Source organism: Triticum urartu, chromosome 6 (assembly GCF_003073215.2).
Source record: "Triticum urartu cultivar G1812 chromosome 6, Tu2.1, whole genome shotgun sequence".
Taxonomy (NCBI): Eukaryota; Viridiplantae; Streptophyta; class Magnoliopsida; order Poales; family Poaceae; genus Triticum; species Triticum urartu.
In genome coordinates this window covers 231,511,104-231,518,439 of record NC_053027.1, presented here as the reverse complement: position 1 = coordinate 231,518,439, position 7,336 = coordinate 231,511,104, and the positions used below count along the sequence as shown (strand labels likewise).

General features: G+C 42.2%; 1 long non-coding RNA gene across 13 annotated transcripts; it reads right to left on the bottom strand.

Moving 5' to 3' along the window:
• Positions 1-312: 312 nt before the first annotated feature.
• On the bottom strand, positions 313-5,636 carry LOC125512708. Of its 13 annotated transcripts, none has more exons than XR_007285496.1 (5): positions 5,284-5,636; positions 3,936-4,111; positions 3,682-3,839; positions 3,429-3,590; positions 313-2,299 (listed from the first exon to the last, which is right to left on the bottom strand). It is a non-coding gene; the product is annotated as an uncharacterized LOC125512708 (long non-coding RNA). The 13 variants fall into 13 exon arrangements; XR_007285503.1 differs by having other exon boundaries at positions 4,085-4,111; XR_007285502.1 differs by lacking the exon at positions 5,284-5,636 and having other exon boundaries at positions 313-640; positions 1,360-2,299; positions 3,936-5,277.
• Between the last annotated feature and the right edge of the window lie 1,700 nt (positions 5,637-7,336).

Here is a 7,336-nt window from a genome sequence, read left to right as displayed (position 1 = left end):
AGAGCAACAAGAAAAGCTTTAGACACCATCAGGAGAAAAATGGCTAAATTTTGAGAGAAGAATATAAACAGATGTACAATCGCGAAGCTATCAGAAAACTTGAGATCCCAACTTAGCAGTATGGTGAATTAGAAACCTCATTAAAATGATATCATTGTGACTAAAGTTCCAGGAAAAGAATCCCTACATTTTACACGTATTCTCTTCACTAAGGTAATTTGATGCATGAAAATACTTTGTCAGTACTCAAATCTTCTGTGCATGGCTTTAATTGAGCAGGAGAACGTGTTAATGAAAATTTGGCAACACACGGAACATATAATCGTATTGAGGTGTTTTAAAGTATATTTGCACATTTACAATATCTGAAAGTGCTATTTACATGGACCAAGAGAAGGTCCCTTTACATATTTCTGAAATTGGTATTTCTACATGTACCGGGAGATGGTCTACATACTTCTGAAAGTGCCAAGGACATGTATATCAAGATCAGATCCTTTTTAGGAGCATAAGAGATCTTGGCATATGCCCATAAAATGTAAAAAAATGTGTTGCTGCTCCATTCACAAACATTGTGACATGTAAAAACAGTTTTGTGTGAACATACACCTTGAATGCTAAAACATATCAATTATGTTACCTGAAAATCAAGAACGCAATGAGGAAGCAAATAAAAAGTTAAAGAAAAATGAATGATTTGAAGATGAATAAATATAAAAATAGCCTTTTAGCTAATGTTGTATCCATATTGTTTTAGTAGCATAGGCAACAACAATGCTTTTGCTATTTGGTTCATATCATCCCATATAGCACATCTTAACACTATCTACTGCAAGACTACTTCAAACAGTGTGTCCATCTGATTATAATATAAAAATCTAGGTATGTCCTATAAAAATATGCCGAGGGGTGCTTGCCTCTCTGGTCTCGTTTTTTAGATTGGATCGACCAAATTGCGGCAAAGAAACAGTATTCATACAGAGTTGGACCCAAAATCCTTGAAACTCGATACCGTCACTACAGAGTTATAGCAAGGAATTAATCGAAGGGGCTCACAACCTAAATTAGAGGGGGAATCAGTCAAACTTGCAATTTGAACAAACTGAGAAAAAGGCCCAATTGACGCCCTCATCTTTAGCGTGGATGAGGCTCACCAGCAACTTGGCAGTGAGGTGCAGATGTTGTTATAGATGAAGCAGGGACACTACCACAATGCACAACTTGAGAACTTCACCAAAAATATACAACTTTTCTAGATAGTGCTACCAATTTTGACTATGCTATAGTAGGCCTATTTGTCTTGCGAATATATGCAGAGAAGACCCCAAAAACCATGTGACGGACGCTAGCCAAGCTAACCTATATGAAATGGAGAGATCAGGGTAAGCGATTAATGGCCAAATCAACCAGTTACCGATCAACTCCAGCTAGCAATGACTCGTAGGAAGATGGCAGCATCATGGTGCGGACGCCTGGCCTGAGCGGCGCCCCCAGATCCGGGCGGTCGACAATCAGCCTCGGCACCGACGGCGACACTATCCTCAGTGGCGTGATGATCACCCTCTGCAAACAACAATCATTTATATACAGTGAAGTCTGATCTTATGCCATCTTGGATGCACAGATTTCATCAGTTAGCATTCATGATAATCCTTACTTAAACAATGTATCAAAATATTAACATCATTCATCTAAACTAAACTAAACTATACGTAGGGTTCAATATCTCACCTGTGATGCAAATCTAAGGCTCAATATATCACTAAATGAAAGAAAAGTTGCAAACTGAACTTGACTCTTCATCGGGGATCCGGTGTTTCTACAACTCTGCCCTTCTAAAGGAACACCTTCAAGGATGAAATACCAATTGTCGATAGAGGAGGTGGAATAACTTGACTATCATTACTACACAAACCTGAACTCCACCCTTCTAAAATCAGAGAAGATAACTGTTAATTTTACACCAATTTCATTAATACACAAACCTGGAATTTGGTACAAAGCTTTAGAACCTCATCATGCCCGCACAACAAATACCTCACAATTCACGTGCATTAGAGGTTAAGCCAAATTAAAACAAGGAAGAAACTAATTGAGGACTAATCTTCTCACCCTCCTACACAACGGCGGAGCTATGTTGGGGCCGAGGGGGGCCGTGGCCCCCCCAACTTTGGAGAAAACCCTGAAGAATTTTTTTTTGAAGGGCCAGGATGAGGTGAAAATTATCCTCCCCCCCCCCCAGCTCTTTGTCATTTACGTTTCGCCCCCCAATGGTTTTCGTCTAGCTCCGCCACTGCTCCTACAAGAAGTCAAAAATCAAGTAGTTAAAACTTACTGTTTCTTCTGCAATCGAATTTATATGGAGTACTCTTCACTCTGAAAAAAAAACTTGAGATCTTCAACATTGGCCATTCTGGTTGTATTGCACTCCTTTCTTTCTTTGAAATACATTAATCAATTATTATTCGCTTCGAAGATAGCTAAAGGCCCATGCATCGCTACACAGAAACAAAAACATACTACCTCAGATTCTTAGAGTGTCAGGCTGCAGCCAACTGCTTGGTGCTTGGCCTGACACCCAACTAAGCTTAGCCCAGAGAACACAAAGTGCTACCTCTACAATTGACCTATATGCTAGCAACTAAAGACTATAAAAAAGGAAGTGTTGAGATATTACATCGAGAAATATACAACGCACACCAAACTTACCCCCCTTGTCCATGTGTAGAAGAAAACTAACATATGAAACAACAAAAGAATCTGAAGCCATGTTAGACTATCTAGTATTACTCGGAATTTATAGTGAAAATAGTTGTCTAGATTTTTATCACCGCATGTTTTGCCTACAAGGCTACGATGAATCAGACTATATATGCACTTTGTTAAAACCAAGGTAATTGCTATTAACGTTGCCAAAACAAGATATAGCAACCAGCATATGTTCTTACCATCACCAAATAAAGGAAAATAAATGCAACCTTTCATTAGTACACACAAAAATATTAAAATGTCAACTAAGGAAAAAAAGTAAAACTAATTAACCTTTCCTTTGAGGAAAGGCAGTCAGAAGAAGAATCCATGAAGCCATTTTTTTTATTTGTACTACTTTCTGAGTGAGTTCATAACAGAACACGGTAAAAGAAAAAAGTAATGCCAGATCTCAGTGGCATAAAAATCTTGGACTAAGCTACTTTCCTCTCCCTTTTGAATGGCACACAACCCTGATAAGACTATCCATCACCCAGGTTTCCACATAGAAAACTACAAATTACCATCGGTGGTTCTTTTTTAGGGACCATAACACTGGTTAACATTAAAAACACATGAACAAATAAAACAATTCTTATTCAAGCAACACAGACAATAAGTTATGAGGATATGCACATATCCATTCATGATGATAGAAATCAAAGAGAGGCAATACCCACACTTTGTTTGATGTATTAGATGGAGTGAAGCGTGTGAATGCCATGATATCATACACTTAGGCATATATCTACACTTTTTGGCCTCGCTGGTAGTCGAGAGGACCAGATAACCTCCTTATTAACATCTGTCCGCACCGTCAGAATCTTCTTGTTTTACCAAGCCTGAAAATCACACCAAGCACCAAACCAATCTGTCAGTGGCACAAGAGACATCCATAATACATCCGACCACAAGAGAGCAACAACCACTGACCAGAATACTTGTCATAGTGGTCATTGTGAAAAGTTGTTGGGCTTCCTTGCCGAACTGAACCTTGGCATTGTTGTTGCCAAACAGCTTGATTGAGGAAGCATTTGGTCTTGAAAAGCTCCCTGGACAGATTATGCAAAATCACCACAATTTATCCTGACCTAAAAATCATATCAACCAATGAATATATGAAGCCCAACAGAAAAAGGGGACAGAATATAGCTACAAGTGTAATGATTCTGAAGTTTCAATCTCACTACAGCAGGGAGCTTCTGCACAGTGGCGGCGGCTCAGATTCTTGCTGGTGATAGCCTAATGCGCATTAGAAGATGACGGTCGTGTAGATGCAGCGGAGGTACTCAATCTTGTACAAATTGGAGAGAGAAGAGAGAACAAGGTGGCTCACCGGAAAAGATTCAGATGGCGTCAGAAGCTGCCAGCAACAGCACGGCGTGCAACTTATATATTTAGATTATAAATTTGAGTAGTTGTCACAAAACAAAACATCGCTGCTGATACTATTGTGGGTAACCCAATATAGCAAAATTTAGGCAACTTCAGGAGCATAGCAACACAATGGGATGGGAAGGTAAGCAACAAAACTTCAAAATATGAGTTGCTTGGACTACAAATTTCCGAAATCCTCACTAATTCAATATGTCCTCGTAAATTTCAGGAATCCTGATGGCAGCTATTTGTCTATATGCTGGCAGAATTTGAAATTGGTTTGCTTAGTTAATTACACCTATGATACATGAACTTGCACAGCGGGTACGGATTCATACAACAACTTGAAAAATGATACAAACTGGTCACATAACTTGAATTTCGAGTACATGTAGGTACATTTCCGTCTATTGCTGTTAAAGCCCCGTTAACTCTGCCTACATGGCATGTCAAACATGACAGTGGGCCCACGCTCTACGTCAGTTCATTGGGGTAGGTCCCACCTGTGAGCTACGAGGAGAAATTAATTGTTTCTAAAAATGGAGGAGACCAAAATTCGAACCTGAGACAATTTCTCTCAAGGCGTTCAGTGCTAACCACTACGCACATGATAGTTCATCCCGAAGATAGTGCTTCCCGAAGGTTCGTACACAAGACCTGACCATATCGCATTTACGTGTGTCGTGGCCAACAAATCCGAAACTACTACTCGAACTTTGTACTCGTTGAGATAGATTTTTTTATCCTTTGAACCATCTATGCACGACCCACTTGTCAGCAGGTGAGAGATTAAACGAAATTGGAGTACAATGCATATGCAAGGCTGGCTACTTCACATACACGAGCCAAGCAAACAACCGGATGGCCGCAGTTGTTCAATGGGGAGATAGACCGCTTATTATCTTGGCTTACTGCATCTTGTTGACATGGTGATTGTTTGCTAAGATAGTGCATGCCCAGTACCACCTTTTTACATGCCATGTAGGCAGAGTTAACGGGGTGTTAATGGCAATAGATGGAATTGTATCTAAATGTACCCAAAACTCAAGTTTTGTGACCTATTTGCATCATCTTTCAAGTTGTTGTATGAATATGTACCCGTCGTGCAAGTTCGTGTACCGTAGGTGCAATTAACTCACTCTGAGTATAGAAACTTACTTGTGAATCCGGCAGAGTGGCAGCGTGGCGGGGCGGCTCCGGCGGCTAGGGAGGCTCCCGGCGACCCGCGGCTCCGGCGGCGCGCGGTGAAGGGCGCGGGCTCCGGCGGCGACCCGCGGCTACGGCGGCGCGCGGTGAAGGGCGCGGGCGAAGGCGGCGACCCGCGGCTCCGGCGGCGCGCTGTGAAGGGCGCGGGCGGAGGCGGCGACCCGCGGCGGGGAGGCTCCCGTCCCGGCGACCGGCGGCAGCGGTGAACGGCGACCCGCGGCAGCGGTGAAAAGCGAACGGCGCGGCTGCGGGAGGACGCGCGGGAGAAGGAGGAAGTCGTGCGGGGGCGGTTTTTTTTTTTGTTGACTGCGGGACGATTTTTACTGCGGGGCGATTAGCGATCGATCGTGGCTTGTTGCGTGGTTGGTAGCGTTAAACACAGACTGATTAAGAACTATTAGATTTAAATGATGGATGGATATGATTGTTTGGATCTGTCTCTCTCTTTCTTTTATAGTGATAGTAGATAATATGGCCGTATGCATCATTCTGATGCAGAGACCGGGACTTGTTACCCTTTTCGGAAAAAAAATTCATCTCCTTATCGATGGACCTCCATTGACACGCTTGAGCTGTTACACAGGCATCCCCCACATCCAGTGGGGCATTCTAGCATTTCATCAAAGCCCCAAGCCCCTTTCCTAATGGGGAATTCTATTTTTTGGCCCAGGTTATTTGTAGTTTGATTATTTGCCCTCCCATACAGGCAGGTTAACTGATTATTTTCCCCATTTTACATTTGAACTTGATATTTTGTCCTTCTGCAATTAATTATCTGACTTCTTTTCTTTTCCTATGAGGATAAATAAATGGTAAAAAGGGATTCACTAGGTTTTTTGAGTATTGTGGTTCAGAAATAAAAAATGGTTTCTTGAGGAAAAAAATAGCTCCGTGATGTTCTGGAAATGTTGAATTTGTCAGTTGACACGAAAAAAATAGCCCGAGCCGAAAGTCCAAATAATTACTTGACCACTCTTCAGCTATATCATGTTTTTCGCTAGTTTGATTGAGTTGAAGAAGTGAAGCAGCCAACATTTTATGTCTGTATTTTGATTTGGCCAAGCTGGAATTGGAGTTTGTTCCAGGCATCATCAAGCAAACTAGAGATGCACAATATCACTTCATTAACTACCCTTGCATGCTAGCTACTCCCTCCGTTACTAAATATAAGCCTTTTTAGATATTCGACTACGAACTACATACAAAACAAAATGAATAAATATACACTCTAAAATATGTATATATATATCCGTATATAGTTCATATTAAAATCTCTAAAAAAACTTATATTTGGAAACGGAGGGAGAAGTAGATAGTGTTCATGACACTAACACCATAACATCTCTCCACCAATTGAAGGGCAAGTAAAACCATAGATGCCAAAGCGAACCAGCAAGAGGAGAGAGAGCATCCGCCTCATGCTTCGGCATCACCGGGGTCCCCTCACCTCCACCGGTTGTCTCGGCCGAGGGCAGGGGGTGCAGGAGAATCGCAAGGATCCTGGTACGTCCGTTCAATAGTCTAGGTATCTTAGTTAGGTCTTTGGTTGTCCATAGCTTCCACTACGATGATGGCAACAAAGGCAATAAATAATTTTCCTCCATACCTCCCATCGAAGCGATGGTTCCCTTAGCTTCTGATGTTAGATCTGAGAGGCAGTGTGGTTGTCTTGGGTTCTTTGGATCTGGGCGGGCGCCACATGTGTCTTCAACTCTTCATGTTGTATTGAGATAATAGTCTTCTTCTTCCTATTCTATGCGGTATTGTTGTTATGGGCAGCCAATGGCGTCGATGTCGGAAAGCCGACCCTTGTGGGTGATGTCCCCTCGATCGTTTTGCGGCAACGATGAGGTTGTGCCTCTTTTCTCCCCTTGGGTGTCTCCCTGACGTGACAGTTCGCCCTCTGGTGGTTTGTCCCCCTCTCCGTCGCGGTGGTGTTCTATCCATCGCCACTACGGGATAGGCAAACATTTTGTTTTTTGCGAAAAGAAGGTAGAGCCCTCTG